The sequence below is a fragment of the Orcinus orca genome, chromosome 18 (assembly GCF_937001465.1).
Source record: "Orcinus orca chromosome 18, mOrcOrc1.1, whole genome shotgun sequence".
Taxonomy (NCBI): Eukaryota; Metazoa; Chordata; class Mammalia; order Artiodactyla; family Delphinidae; genus Orcinus; species Orcinus orca.
This window is the reverse complement of record NC_064576.1, coordinates 43,256,304-43,272,653: the sequence shown is the minus strand read 5'-3', so window position 1 is coordinate 43,272,653 and position 16,350 is coordinate 43,256,304. Positions and strand designations below refer to the sequence as shown.

The following is a 16,350-nucleotide window of genomic DNA, read 5'->3' as shown; positions in this document are numbered from 1 at the left end:
TAGTTCCTGAATTTGTACTTCTTATTATATGGATTGTAAGAAGTGCTAATTAGTTTCTTTGAAGACCTGAAATAGACCAGATAGTTGACTAAGTACCTTTCATATATGTAGAAATACACATTAGAAAGATATTGAAGTTTAATTACAAATGTACTGATTTAGACATTCATAGGTAAGCAAAATCATAGAGCATTTCAAAAACAAATATTGATACTTCAACTTTGAGGTCTTCAGCACTGCATTTCTTATTCTTGTCTGCCATCATCTAAGAAAACTTCTTAAATGAAAATAAATAAAATAGCTCTGAACTAAAGCAACTTACCTTTTTGTTCTTCTGGTTTACCTCCTCTTTCTTCAGTTTGCTCATTAGCAAAATTAAGAAATAGTAATAAATGTTTGGGAACTTTTTCAAGCTCTAAAAGTTTGTGTTTTAAATAAAAATTGTATAAATACTTTAAATCATATAGTCCCCAATTATAATATGGAAAATATGAACAGCAAATCATTTTTCCCAGGTAATATTATATAAAAGTTTTCTTATATATTTTTTTCAAATATATTGAAGAATTTTGGCTTTTGTGTCCATGTAAAAGCTCTATGTATTGCTTTTATTAGCAAGCTATATAACTACCTATGTTCCTGTTTGGGGGAAATATAGATAATAAACACACTGTATTGGAATTTTTGGAATTTAATGTCTTTCTTCCTTTTTTAGACAATTCAGTTCCTTTCTATTAAGGAATTCTAGAGTTCAATTACGTAGGATATTTGTATATCAAGAGAACATACTTGAAAACATTTCACCAAAAATACACCTTAAGTGGTATAATTTTAGATGTTTAAAGTATATAAGTTTATGGTTTGCCTCAAATCCTATCACATAGGCTGCTGACCCTTTAGGAACAAGTGCTGAGCAAGATGGTAATCTTAGATACTGTCTTTTAGTCTGTCTTATTTGGTAAAGAATCCATTGTGGAAGTAAGGCTGTATAGAAAATTATACGACCCAAGTATCAAACACATCTGATATATAATACAGCATTTCTCACAAATTTTAGTGACCCAATACCAACTCTAGTAGTCCACTATTTTCTTGCTTAAGCCTCTCTTGTTTATCTTCTACTTCAGTTCCATTATCAAATAGCTCACCTCTTCTCCATATCTCATGCCATTGACTCCTCTGTGATTTACTTCCTAATGGTTATTGTTTCCTGTCAGTATTTTTTAAATTCTCTACTACAGTACTCCCCAAGGTCATACCTGATTGAATTAATAGGTAAAATTATGGCATAGGGCATCATTTCTTGGGACAATTCTCAGCTCAAAGTGCCTCATAGATTGCTAGCAATGCCCAGTACATAGAAAACTGCCTTTGACTTGGATGCCAATCCAAGGTCCAATTAGTTGAAGCCAGACTGACAGCAAAGTCTTGTTATCAAAAAATTATGACTAGATCTGCATGGACACAGCTGATTCACTGCCTGGCAGTATGCAAGATACAATAGCTCTTTTGAAGAGAACAATATGGCATAGGAAAAAGAACACAAATCAAAATTTCCTCCAAGTTATTCCCCCAAGGCAGTGTCATGAATTTTTGTCTCACTCAGGAAGTAACAACTGACTCTGTTTCTCTAATCACTATACAATGACTCTTCCTTCAGTGTAATAACCAATATTGGGTTTGAGTGTAAACCAACAGCCATCGGTACTAGTCTTTTATTTGTTCAGAAACTAGAATGTACCTTTTTATTTGCCATAGTTAAAAAATACCTACCTTGTGGTATGCAGTGAGATTGCAATATTGTCTATGTATCCCATATTATACATTCAAGTGACAAGGAGCTAGAGTCTAAAGTAAAATTTTAAAATATAAAATAAAAACTCAAAATAATTTCTTTGACCTATATAGCTTTCCCCCAACTTGATTTCTTTGAAAAAAAAAAAAATCCTGGGCTTCCCTGGTGGCGCAGTGGTTGAGAGTCCACCTGTCATTGCAGGGGACACAGGTTCGTGCCCTGGTCCAGGAAGATCCCACATGCCGCGGAGCGGCTGGGCCCATGAGCCATGGCCGCTGAGCCTGTGCATCCAGAGCCTGTGCTCCGCAAGGGGAGAGGCCACAACAGTGAGAGGCCCTCATATCGCAAAAAAATAATAATAATAAAAAAAAAATCTTTACGTGATTATGCGAGAAAGCCACGTGAGTTCTTCTGTTGCTAAGGTTGAATATGTGGCCAAAAATTTTTCATAGCAACCGGTAAATGAAGAACACTTCTTGTGCTGGATAAAATAGCATATAAAATTTTATTCATGTTAAGTCTGTGACATCAGGGAGTAATGCATTTATCTAGAGAATGAAGATAATTAAGACTACAGTTGTCTCAATATGCTGAGTTTTTATTTTAGCATTATGTCTTTGGAACACATAATTCTTTCCCACCACACTTTATAGTGTATAAAATTGAAAAAGACATTACTACAATCCATTGTTTGCAATTGTCATTTTAAGACAAATTGATAAAACAGTTATATAGCTAGTGTATATTATGGGTTTTCTATATGCCATGCTCCATGTTGTATGATAAATATATGGTAGGGGTTGTTTTACTTTTGTTTGTTTAATTTTTAATTGAGATAAAATTAAGTGTTAAAGTATAGAATTGAGTACTTTTGAGTCTATTCACAGAATTGTGCAGCCATCACCACTATCAAATTCCAAAACATTTTTATCATCCTGAAAAACAACCTTGTAACCAATAGTAGTCGTTTGTCATTGCCCCATCTCCCTACACCCCTTAGCAAAAATTAATTTATTTTCTGTCTCTATGGAATTGCCAATTTTGGACATTTCATATAAACAGAATCATATTTTGTGGCTTTTTGTGTATGGTTTCTCTCACATAACGTAAGGTTTTTCAAGGTTCATCAGTTTCATATCGTGTATCAGTACTTCATTACTTTTCTGATTGAATAATATTCCACTGTAAGGATTTGCCACATTTTTTTTAAACATCTTTTTTGGAGTATAATTGCTTTAAAATGGTGTGTTAATTTCTGCTTTATAACAAAGTAATTCAACTATATATATACATATATCTCCATATCTCCTCCCTCTTGCACCAGCCTCTTACCTTCCCTATCTCACCCTTCTAGGTAGTCACAAAGCACCGAGCTGATCTACCTGTGCTATGCAGCTGCTTCCCACTAGCTATCTATTTTACATTTGGTAGTATATATAAGTCCATGCCACTCTTTCACTTTGCCCCAGTTTACACTTCCTCCTCTCTGTGTCCTCAAGCCCATTATATATATCTGCGTATTTATTCCTGTCCTGCCCCTAGGTTCTTTAGAACCTTTTTTTTTTTTTAAGATACCATATATATGTGTTAGCATGCAATATTTGTTTTTCTCTTTCTGATTTACTTCACTCTGTACGACAGACTCTAGGTCCATCCACCTCACTACAAATAACGCAATATCATTTCTTTTTATGGCTGAGTAATATTCCATTGTTTATATGTGCCACATCTACTTTATCCATTTGTCTGTCAATGGACACTTAGGTTACTTCCATGTCCTGGCTATTGTAAATAGAGCTGCAATGAACATTGTGGTACATGTCTCTTTTTGAATTATGGTTTTCTCAGGGTATATGCCCAGTAGTGGGGTTGTTGGGTTATATGGTAGTTCTATTTTTTGGTTTTTAAGGTCTCTATACTGTTCTCCAGAGTGGTGGTATCAATTTACATTCCCACGAACAGTGCAAGAGGGTTCCCTTTTCTCCACACCTTCTCCAGCATTTATTGTTTGTAGATGTTTTGGTGATGGCCATTCTGACTGGTGTGAGGTGATACCTCATTGTAGTTTTGATTTTCATTTCTCTAATGATTAATGATGTTGAACATCCTGTCATGTGTTTGTTGGCAATCTGTATATCTTCTTTGGAGAAATGTCTATTTAAGTCTTCTGCTCACTTTTGGATTGGGTTGCTTGTTTTTTTGATATTGAGCTGCATGTGTTGCTTGTATATTTTGGAGATTAATCCTTTGTCAGTTGCTTCATTTGCAAATATTTTCTCCCATTCTGAAGGTTGTCTTTTCATCTTGTTTATAGTTTCCATTGCTGTGCAAAAGCTTTTAAATTTCACTACATATCATTTGTTTATTTTTGTTTTTATTTCCATTTCTCTAGGAGGTGGGTCAAAAAGGATCTTGCTGTGATTTATGTCGTAGAGTGTTCTGCTTCTTTTTTCCTCTAAGAATTTTACAGTGTCTGGTCTTACATTTAGGTCTTTTATCCATTTTGAGTTTATTTTTGTGTATGATGTTAGAGAGTGTTCTAATTTCATTCTTTTACATGTAGCTGTCCAGTTTTCCCAGCATCACTTATTGAAGAGGTTGTCTTTTCTCCATTGTATATTCTTGCCTCCTTTATCAAAAATAAGGTGACCATATGTGCATGGGTTTGACTCTGGGCTTTCTATCCTGTTCCATTGATCTATATTTCTGTAATGTGCCAGTACCACGCTGTCTTGATTACTGTAGTTTGTAGTATAGTCTGAAGTCAGGGAGCCTGACTTCTCCAGCTTCACTTTCCTTTCTCAAGATTGCTTTGGCTATTCGGGGTCTTTTGAGATTCCATACAAATTTTGAAAATTTTTGTTCTAGTTCTGTGAAAAATGCCATTTGTAGTTTGACAGGGCTTGCATTGAATCTGTAGATAGTTTTGAGTAGTATAGTCATTTTCACAATGTTGATTTTTTTCAATCCAAGAACATGGTATATCTGTCCAGCTCTTTGTATCATCTTTAATTTTTTCATCAGTGTCTTATAATTTTCTGCATACAGGTCTTTTGTCTCCTTAGGTAGGTTTGTTCCGAGGTATTTTATTCTTTTTGTTGCAATGGTAAATGGGAGTGTTTTCTTAATTCCTCTTTCAGATTTTTCATTATTAGTGTATAGGAATGCAAGAGATTTCTGTGCATTAATTTTGCATCCTGCTACTTTACCAAATTTATTGATTAGCTCAAGTAGTTTTCTGGTAACATCTTCAGGATTCTCTATGTGTAGTATCATGGCATCTGCAAACAGTGACAGCTTTACTTCTTCTTTTCTGATTTGGATTCCTTTTATTTCTTTTTCTCCTCTGATTGCTGTGTCTATAACTTCCAAACTATGTTGAATAATAGTGGTGAGAGTGGGCAACCTTGTCTTGTTCCTGATATCAGTAGAAATGGTTTCAGCTTTTCACCTTTGAGAATGAGTTTGGCTGTGGGTTTCTTATATATGGCCTTTATCATGTTGAGGACAGTTCCCTCTATGCCTACTTTCTGGAGGGTTTTTATCATAAATCGGTGTTTAATTCTGTCAAAAACTTTTTCTGCACCTATTGAGATGATCATATGGTTTTTATCTTTCAATTTGTTAATATGGTGTATCACATTGATTGATTTGAGTATATTGAAGGATCCTTGCATTCCTGGGATAAACCCCAGTTGATCATGGGGTATGATCCTTTTAATGTGCTCTTGGATTATGTTTGCTAGTATTTTGTTGAGGATTTTTGCATGTATGTTCATCAGTGATATTGGCCTGTAGTTTTCTTTCTTTGGGACATCTTTGTCTGGTTTTGGTATCAGGGTGATGGTGGCCTCATAGAATGAGTTTGGGAGTGTTTCTCCTTATGCTAAATTTTGGAAGAGTTTGAGAAAGATAGGTGTTAGCTCTTTGCTAAATGTTTGACAGAATTTGCCTGGGAAGCCATCTTGTCCTTGGCATTTGATTGTTGGAAGATTTTTAAACACAGTCTCAATTTCAGTGTTTGTGAATGGTCTGTTTATATTTTCTATTTCTTCCTGGTTCAGTCTCGGAAGGTTGTGCTCTTCTAAGAATGTGTCCATTTCTTCCAGGTTGTCCATTTTATGGGCATAGAGTTGCTTGTAGTAATCGCTCATGATCCTTTGTATTTCTGCAGTGTCAGTTGTTACTTCTCCTTTTTCAGTTCTAAATCTGTTGATTTGAGTCTTCTTTTTTTTCTTGATGAGTCTGACTAATGGTTTATCAATTTTGTTTATCTTCTCAAAGAACCATCTTTTAGTTTTATTGATCTTTGCTATTGTTTCCTTCATTTTTTTTTCTCATTTATTTCTGATCTGATCTTTATGATTTCTTTCCTTCTGCTAAGTTTGGGAAATTTTTGTTCTTTTTTCTCTAATCCTTTTAGGTGTAAGGTTGGGTTATTTATTTGAGATGTTTCTTCTTTCTTGAGGTAGGATTGTATTGCTATAAACTTCCCTCTTAGAACTGCTTTTGCTGAATCCCATAGGCTTTGGGTCGTCATGTTTTCATTGCCATTTGTTTCTAGGTAGTTTTTGATTTCCTTTTTGATTTCTTCAGTGATCTCTTGATTATTAAGTAGTGTATTGTTTTGCCTCCATGTGTTTGTATTTTTTACAAATATTTTCCCATAATTGATATCTAGTCTCATAGCATTTTGGTCGGAAAAAATACTTGATAAAATTTCAGTTTTCTTAAGTTTACCAAGGTTTGATTTGTGACCCAAGATATGATCTGTCCTGGAGGATGTTCCATGAGCCCTTGAGAAGAAAGTATATTCTGTTGTTTTCGGATGGAATGTCCTATAAATATCGATTAAGTACATCTTGTTTAATGTATCATTTAAAGCTTGTGTTTCCTTATTTATTTTTATTTTGGATGATCTGCCCATTGGTGAAACTGGAGTGTTAACATCCCCTACTCTGAATGTGTTACTGTTGATTTCCCCTTTTATGGCTGTTAGCATTTGCCTTATGTATTGAGGTACTCCTATGTTGGGTATATAAATATTCACAATTGTTATATGTTCTTCTTGGATTGATCCCTTTATCTTTATGTAGTGTCCTTCTTTGTCTCTTGTAGTAGTCTTTATTTTAAAGTCTATTTTTTCTGATATGAGAATTGCTACTCCAGCTTTCTTTTGATTTCTATTTGCATGGAATATATTTTCCATCCCCTCACTTTCAGTCTTTATGTGTTCCTGTGTCTGAACTGGGTCTCTTGTAGACAGCATATATATGGGTCTTGTTTTTTTTTTTTCCATTCAGTCAGTCCATGTCTTTTGGTTGGAGCATTAATCCATTTACATGTGAGGTAAATGGTATTATTAATATGTATGTTCCTATTACCGTTTTCTTAATTGTTTTGGGTTTGTTATTGTAGGTCTTTTCCTTTTCTTGTGTTTCCTGCCTAGAGAAGTTCCTTTAGAATGTGTTGTAAAGCTGGTTTAGTTGTGCTGAATTCTCTTAGCTTTTGCTTGTCTGTAAAGGTTTTAATTTCTCCATCAAATCTGAATGAGATCTTCGCTGGGTAGAGTAAACTTGTTGTAGGTTTTTCCCTATCATCATTTAAAATATGTCCTGCCACTCCCATCTGGCTTGCACAGTTTCTGCTGAAAGATCAGTTATTAACTTCATGGGGATTCTCTTGTATGTTATTTGTTGTTTTTTTCCTTGCTGCTTTTAATATTTTTTCTTTGCATTTAATATGTGATAGTTTCATTAATATGTGTCTTGGCATGTTTCTCCTTGGATTTATCCTGTGTGGGACTTCTGCACTTACTCGTCTTGACTAATTATTTCCTTTCCCATATTAAGGAAGTTTTCAACTAAAACTTCTTGAAATATTTTCTCAGTCCCTTTCTTTTTCTCTTTCTCTTCTGTGACCCCTATAATTCAAATGTTGTTGCATTTAATGTCCCAGAAGTATCTGAGACAGTCCTCAATTCTTTTCATTCTTTTTTCTTTATTCTGCTCTGCAGTAGTTTTTTCTACTATTTTATCTTACAGGTCACTTATCCATTCTTCTGCCTCAGTTTTTCTGCTATTGAGTCCTCTAGAGAATTCTTAATTTCATTTATTGTGTTGTTCATCATTATTTGTTTGCTGTTTAGTTCTTCCCGGTCCTTGTTAAAGGTTTGTTTTATTTTCTTCATTCTATTTCCAAGATTTTGTAACATCTTTATTATCATTACTCTGAATCCTTTTTCAGGTAGACTGCCTATTTCCTCTTTGTTTGTTTGGTCTATTGGGTTTTTACCTTGCTGCTTCATCTGCTGTGTGTTTCTCTGTCTTCTCATTTTGCTTAACTTACTGGGTTTATGGTCTCCTTTTTGCAGGCTGCAGGTTTGCAGTTCCTGTTGTTTTAGGGGTCTGCCAGAGTGGCTAAGGTTCTTTCAGTGAGCTGTGTAGGCTTCCTTGTGGAGGGGACCAGTGCTTGCTTTCTGGTGGATGACGTTGGATCTTGTCTTTCTGGTGGGCAAGTCTGTGTCTGGTGGTTTGTTTTGAGGTGTCTGTGACCTTATTATGATTTTAGGCAGCCATCTGCTAATGGGTGGGGTTGTGTTCCTGTCTTGCTAGTTGTTTGGCATAGGGTGTCGAGTGCTGTAGCTTACTGGTCGCTGAGTGGAGCGGGATCTTAGTGTTGAGATGGATATCTCTGGGAGAGCTTTCACCATTTGATATTATGTGAACCTGGGACATCCCTTGTGGACTCATGTCCTGAACTCAGCTCTCCCACCTCAGAGGCACAGGCCCGACACCCACCTGAAGCACCAAGACTGTCAGCCACAATGCTCAGAAGTAAAGGGAGAAAAACTGAAGAAAGAAAGAAAAAAGAAAAGAAAAGTTATTAAAATAAAAATAATTATTAATTTTTTTAAAAAAATTAAAAAGTAACAAAAAACAAAGAAAAAAAAGTAAGAATGAAAGAAGAGAGCAACTAAACCAAAAAACAAATCCACCAATTATAACAAGCACTAAAATGTACACTAAAAATAAAAAGTAAAAAGAAAAAAGAAAAAAACTGACAGACAGAACCCTAGGACAAATGGTAAAAGCAAAGTTATACAGACAAAATAACACAGAGAACCATACACATACACACTCACAAAAAGAGAAGAAGGAAAAAAAAAAGTATATCATTGCTCCCAATGTCCACTGCCTCAATTTTGGTATGATTTGTTGTCTATTCAGATATTCCACAGATGCAGGGTACATCAAGCTGCTTGTGGGGATTTAATCCAGTGCTCCTGAGGTTGCTGGGAGAGATTTCCCTTTGTCTTCTTTGTTTTCACAGCTCACAGGGGCTCAGCTTTGGATTTGGCCCTGCGTCTCTGTGTAGATCGCCTGAGAGCATCTGTTCTTCGCTCAGACAGGATAGGGTTAAAGTAGCAGCTGAGTAGGGGCCCTTGTTCACTCAGGCCAGGAGGAGGAAGGGGTATGGATGTGGGGCAAGCCTGCGGTGGCAGAGGTCAGTGTGACATTGCAGCAGCCTGAGGCTCCGTGTGTTCTCCTGGGGAAGTTGTCCCTGAGTCACGGGACCCTGGCAGTGGTGGGCTGCACAGGCTCCCGGGAGAGGAGGTGTGGATAGTGACCTGTACTTGCACACTGGCTTCTTGGTGGTTGCAGCGGCGGCCTTAGAATCTCGTGCCTGTCTCTGGTGGCTGCACTGATAGCCATGGCTCGCGCCTGTCTCTGGAGCTCGTTTAGGCAGTGCTCTGAATCCCCTCTCCTCGTGCCATAACCCAAAACAATGGTCTCTTGCCTTTTAGGCAGGTCCAGACTTTGTCCAAGACTACCTCTCAGCCAGCTGTGACACATTAGCCCCCTTCAGGCTGTGTTCACGCAGACAACCCCAGTCCTCTCCCTGGGATCTGACCTCCGAAGCTGGAGGTTCAGTTCCCAGCCCCCACTCACCCAGGAAGGTGAGCAATCAAGCCTCTCAGGCTGGTGAGTGCTGGTCGGCACTGATCCTTTGTGTGGGGATCTCTCTGCTTTGCCCTCTGCACCCCTGTTGCTGTGCTCTGCTCCGTGGCTCCAAAGCTTCCCCCCAGCCACCCCCTGTCTCTGCCAGTGAAGGGGATTCCTAGTGTGTGGAAACTTTTCCTCCTTCACAGCTCCCTCCCACTGGTGCAGGTCCCGTCCCTATTCTTTTGTCTCTGTTTTCTTCTTTTTTCTTTTGCCCTACCCAGATACGTGGGGGAGTTTCTTACCTTTTGGGAAGTCTAAGGTCTCCTGCCAGCATTCAGGAGGTGTTCTGTAGTAGTTTTTGCACATGTGGATGTAATTCTGATGTATTTGTGGGAAGGAAGTTGATCTCCACGTCTTACTCTTCTGCCATCTTGAAGGTCTCCCTGCCACATTTTATTTATACATCATCAATAGAAGGACATTTTGGTTGTTTTCACTTTGGGGTTATTATGAATAAAACTGCTCTGAACATTCACATATGTATTTTTTGTATGAATATATATCTTCAATTCTCTTGGATATATACATATGAGTAAAATTGTTGAATTATATGGTAGCTCCAACTTTAACTTTTGGAAGAATTGCCAAGCTTTTTCCAGAATGGCTGCTCCATTTTCCATCTCCTCAGCAATTATGAAGGTGCCGATTTTTCCACATCCTTGACACATGTTACTATTCGTTCTTCTTTTATTATAATGATTCTAGTGTACATGAAGTGGTGTTTCATGGTTTTATAGACATTTCTCTAATGAATAATTTTGAGAAAATTTTCATGTGTTTATTGGCCATTTGTATCTTTGGATAAATTTTTATTCAAATATTTTAGCTAGTCTTTGTTTAGATTATTTTTTATTTTATTGTTGATTTGTAATTTTTCATTTTATATTCTATATATGTGTCCTCTGTCAGACATAACATCTGCAAATACTTTATGCCATTCTATGGGTTCTAATTTAACTTTCTTGATAGTGTCCTTTGATAGCTATTGATGGACAAAGGTTTTCAACTTATGTCAAGTCAAACTATTACTCAAGTATTAAGGGAGAAAAGAAGGGCATCTTCAGACATTTTGGTTCTGTTGATTTCAGCAAGGATGTGAACCTCAAAATCTATTCTCACAAACTTGATAGTGAAAAAAGAAAGGACTGTCTTAAGACAAATTAGTATTCTAATGTTAGGATTCGAAGATCTCCTTCACTGTCAGGAAAGGTAGAGAATAAACTGTTGTACACTCACAGAGTTCTTGACCTCATGGGAAAAAATAAGTAATTAGATTGTCTCTTTGCAAAGAGCAAACACAGGACTGTTTCCCACATGCAAAGATTTGGGCCGTCCATATATGGTACTGGATTGTCCTCCTTCTTGTTTCTAAGAAGTTCAATTCCACTTCTGGCTTGTTATACTTGACTAAAGGAAAATTACTAAAGCAATCTGAGGATACTGCAGTCAGAACTGAGGATGGGGTGGGAGGTGGCAGGGGAAATCTGTTTATATGCATCCAGAAATGCTCACCTGCCAGGGAAACAAAAAAAAATGAGGTTCATAAACCAACCAGGAGAAATATGATGTAAAAATTAAAATATTAAGGAACATTTTCAAAACAATATCAAGCATTTAACTTAATAAAATTCTTGAATGTATGTATGAAGAAAGAGAACCCAAAGTGACATTTATTATCAGTCTTTTCCCTGGCTTTTAGGACTTATAACAACAAGTAATGAATGGACTGAAGAAAATATCAGCCAAATAAAACCTTCCACTTATTTGTGATATAACCCATTAGACTAGAATATCTCATTTGAAACTGTCAGCTTTCATTGTCTTAGAAGGAACACTTGCTTCAACTTAGCCTCTGTTTCTTTAATTATATCAGTATGTTTGTCTTCTTCATGTCTCTTTTACTTAAAAAAATAGCTTTCATCACAAGACCAGGAAGGCTTAGGTTGCTTTAAAAGTTATACAATATTCACAAGTCAACAAAATTCAAAACTGCCCATTCAGTTTTATGTATCAGATTTAAAAAAAGGTATTGTGAGAGGAAAAATTATAATGGAGTAAGTTCAGGATACAAATAAAATATTTAACTCTTTTGATAATATATACTCACATACACAAATATATACACAGACCCACAATTTTAAATACTTTTGCATATCTGATTGAAAAAATAGGGAAATTCTGAACAAGATATAGGACATAACAAGAAGTTTTTAGAGCAGATAGCTACCATTTTCATTTGAAAGTTTAATATTTGAGTAAACAGAAAGTCATAAGGACAACTTTCTTATTACTTAGGCACATATGGTATAGACATAGACATGTGTATACAGTTTTAAAGAATATTTTAGAACTTTTATTCCTTTACTTTCATTTTATCAGTTCCTCTTGGAAATATCATATACAAAACATTAGTAATGCCAGCAAAAAAAGAAAGAAAGGAAGGGAGAAAAGAAGGAAGGAAAGATGAAGGAAGAGAAAAGAAACAACAAATTCTAAGACCTGTCTCAACAGAATATGACCCTATATATTGTGATTTATGAACTCTAAGTATCAGTGAAATATCCTCATTATACATTTAGTCTTCTATGGTCCTATCACTTGTTGAATTCTAAGCTTAGATATCCCCTGGTGTCTTTCCAATGAAATATGTTTCTGTTTGAATAAACACTTACTGAAGACTTTTTAGTGCTAAGAATCCCATTTGTGCTGAGGAAAAAGAGATGAGTAAGAAAGAAGAACTACCTTCAGTATTATACATACAAGTTATATTAATAGTTGCAGATGTTCTCTTACAAATAAAAATTATCTATCCAATCACAGTGATTCTGTGCTTTGTTAGGTAATAATCTTTTACTTTATTACTCATTTCTGAAAGTAAAATTTTATATCACAAAATGTGTGACTGATCTTCAACATGGCTCCTCTGTTATTTGTGGATATCCTGTCTCTTAGATAGTCAAGAATCATAGATTATCCTTCTACGTGGTATTGTATTTGGCAATGGTGTCAAAATTTGCTGACTGAGTAGCAAGAATTCCCTTTAATACACTGTACTTTGATAAATGCTAAAGGCTAATAGAAGATCTTCTAGAACACTGATCCTTGAAACTAGAATCTGAATACTAAGTTTCCTCTTTATTGAGAAAGCTTGAAAAATATACCTGTTTGATTTGAGTCAGAGTATTAATTTTCTCTTCCTGAGCAATTGGTTAGTTTTTATCCCAAGAATATTGTAGATAATGTAACTAGGTTTTCCTCTGTGAATTAAATGTTATAATGTCTAGAATTAATTTTGCAGTCTAATATAACAAACATGTATGCACTTTTTGTAGCAATCTCACATTTGCCTCTATTTTATCTTTCTTTGCTTGTTTTGCTATCTTTTTTAGCACTTAGTTTTAGTAAAATATCTCCCTCTATTTCATATAATTTTGGAATCACCTTAATTTTTCAATAGTAAGTTGAGGTATTAAGTTAAATATAAGGCTATCAGAATTAGTCTAGTTAAATACAAGAAGAGTTTTGTGACAATGTTCATTGGTTAAATTATTCCAACATTCAAGGAGCATTAAAATTGTACTACTACATACTACAATACTCATGTTAGAATAAAAAGATGAATGAGATATTGTACTGAAGGATCCTACACCTCAGTAGGGAGACCAAAAAAGTTAAAAGACAATTAAAAAGAAGTGCTATAAGTACAGTAAGTAAGAGTGTTATGATCAAACTCTTTTAAGTCAGAAGGTTAGTTAGGAAAGGATTCTAAATAGAGATGATGTCAAAACTGAACCATAATTAATAGTCAGTCAAACTGAAGAAGAAAAAATACATTTCAGGCAACAAGGTAAAATATGTAAAAACACAAATGTGAAAAGAAAGCATAGAATATTTGAGTAGTAAACCACAAAATTATTTGAAAACAAATTGGTTTCAATGATGTTGGATTATCTCATGGATATATTTTAAAATATAACAAATATCCTTTAAGTTTAAGCTGAAGTATAAGAGATGCAGGAGAATACATTATACGACCTCTACAATCCCACACTGTAATGATGTTTTAATTGGAATTTTAAATGTAATAATGAAATATTTATTTTGAGTAATTTCTCATTCATGATTGGCCTGGTATATTTGAATTTAGCTAAACTTTCAAATAATAAAGGTATAAATTCACCTTATATCTTTTTCATATTGAATAGAAAATTAATAAGATCGGACTCTCTTTTAGAGAGGGCAATTTGGTCACTCAGGTGAATCACACAGAAAGAGCTAATAACTGAGAAGGAAAAATATTAAATCAACTACAGAAAATGTACCAGTTCAGTTCTTATTATTTTGGTTATGACTGCTAATTTATTGCTTGCTTTTTCTTTTGTAGGTTTGTCTGGAGAGGTTATTTTACTTTACGTTTTATCTTTCTTTATATATGTCTTCAACCTGAATGATCACACTAATCTTCCATGTTCCAATTTAAAACTCACGTTAAAATCACATTTAATAGAAAAATGTCTTCAGTTTTAATAATTTCCATCTCAATGTGCTGGTGGTAATGGGACACTAAAGCAATCAAAACAAAAAAACTATATAGACTAATAGATATTTAAACCTACAGAGTAGTTAAGAGACTCCAGAATCTTAATTTTACAAATGAGAAAACCAAGGACCAGAAAGATTAAGTAGCTTGCTGAAGTTTATTCAACTTACTAGTAGCAAAGGTTGCTTTGGAATTCTCCACAGATTTGGGGTTTGTTTTGTTTTCTTTTGCTTTGTTTTTTGCCCTGATTTTCTACCCCATTCTGATTATTTGTATAGTACTATTTCTAGAATAAATCAACTTTATTTTTCACAGTAAGTATGATGAGTCTCGGGGTGAACCACGTTTTGTGGGGGTTAAAGATGAGACTTTCCTTAAGAAAGAAAAATGTAATCACCACCTGAATACATTGTTAGAACCCCTTTCTGGACCACAGAAGGAAGGGCCCTGAGCCTTAAGCTTCAACAGCCTCACTGGAATTCCTTTCTCAATGAGAATTATCAACATTTACTCTAAGGTCATATTTTGCTTTAGTAAACAAATGTTGTAAATTGATTTTTTTATGGGAATTACTAATGGGATTATATTACATATAAATTCATTTCACATTCAAGTGTGTATATAGATTATAATTTTATAAAAATTGTTTTCTTTTTTCATGTAATGTAGAAAAGACTATACATTCCAGCCATAAATTTATTAAGGCTTAAAATATTTTAAATGAACACATAAGTATCCAACTGAAATTCTGTGGATATGCATGCATATGATATTTGTTAGATGATTTAATAGAATATTCCTAAATCATTAGAACCATTGTTCATATAAGTCCAGAGATTGTGAATTATTTGCTGCTATTCTAAGACCAAATATTTATTTAAAAAAATGTTATATGGCCAATGTTTTGACACTAAGAACATGCTCTTATTTGTTATTTTACTAAGGGGACATTTTGAGTTTTTGGCCTGTAATCTTTAGGTATACAAAAAAATATATTTCATTTAAATGACCTTTTTTTATGGCAATTGACCAACAGTGTAGACTCACTCTGCCTCTTTTGATGTCATTTGTGTAATACACCAAACATTTTAAGACACCAAATACTAAGGCTTGAGTGCATTAGCAATGCCAAGTACAAGGAGCTACTTGTGCCCTTAGTATTGAATTATCTATTAGTTTCATGAGATTATTTCATCATTCAGCACTACCAGGAAAACATTTAAATACAAATCCTTTGTGTATTTTCTTTTCTTTGCTTAAGACAGAGAATAGATTGTCAGATTTAATACAGAAAAAAGTGCGTTCCAAAAACATTTTACCTTTTCACAGGACATGAAACCACTGCTCAAAGAAACAATAAAGATGAAAAATGATGTCCCAGCAACTTTCTCTTCCTTGATTGTTTCAGCTAAAAGGTAGTTTTAAATGTAGAAATTCAAATAGTGTTTGGAAGTGACTTTAATGCTAAGATGGCTTTTACAATGAAAGATAATTCAACGGTCCTCAGTTAAATGATTCCTGAGAGATAGCAGGTTCAAAAGTCAATATGTGAGAAAATATTATAGCATTAATATGTTACAATCGAATGGAATGAGTTAGGCTAGTATATATATTTTTAATCAGTTAGAGTCACATTGTACTTTAAACTTTGGGATAAAAGAAGGGGCAATGCAAAAAATAACTCATACTACATTTTATGCTTGGAAGAAGGGAGAAAATAAGGCAAAAATTATTTCCATTATTTTGCCAGATTGAGCTATTTAGCGCTGTGTGGCTTGTGGGATCTTAGTTCCCCCACCAGGGACTGAACCTGGGCCCTCAGCTGTGAGTGCAGGGAGTTCTAACCACTGGACCACCAGGGAATCCCCCCTATTTAACATTCTTAAAGAATGACAAAAATACAGAATAATTAACAGTTTAATGTACTACTCAAAAAACACAATGTCTTGAATTTTAAGAAGGTGGATCACTATATATATATCTCTATATATATATATATCTATATATAT

General features: G+C 34.8%; 1 protein-coding gene across 1 annotated transcript in view; it reads left to right on the top strand.

Annotated features, from left to right (window-relative positions):
- Positions 1-16,350, top strand: part of KLHL1 (kelch like family member 1) — a 229,288-nt gene that overhangs the window by 160,575 nt on the left and 52,363 nt on the right. The window lies entirely within an intron of this gene.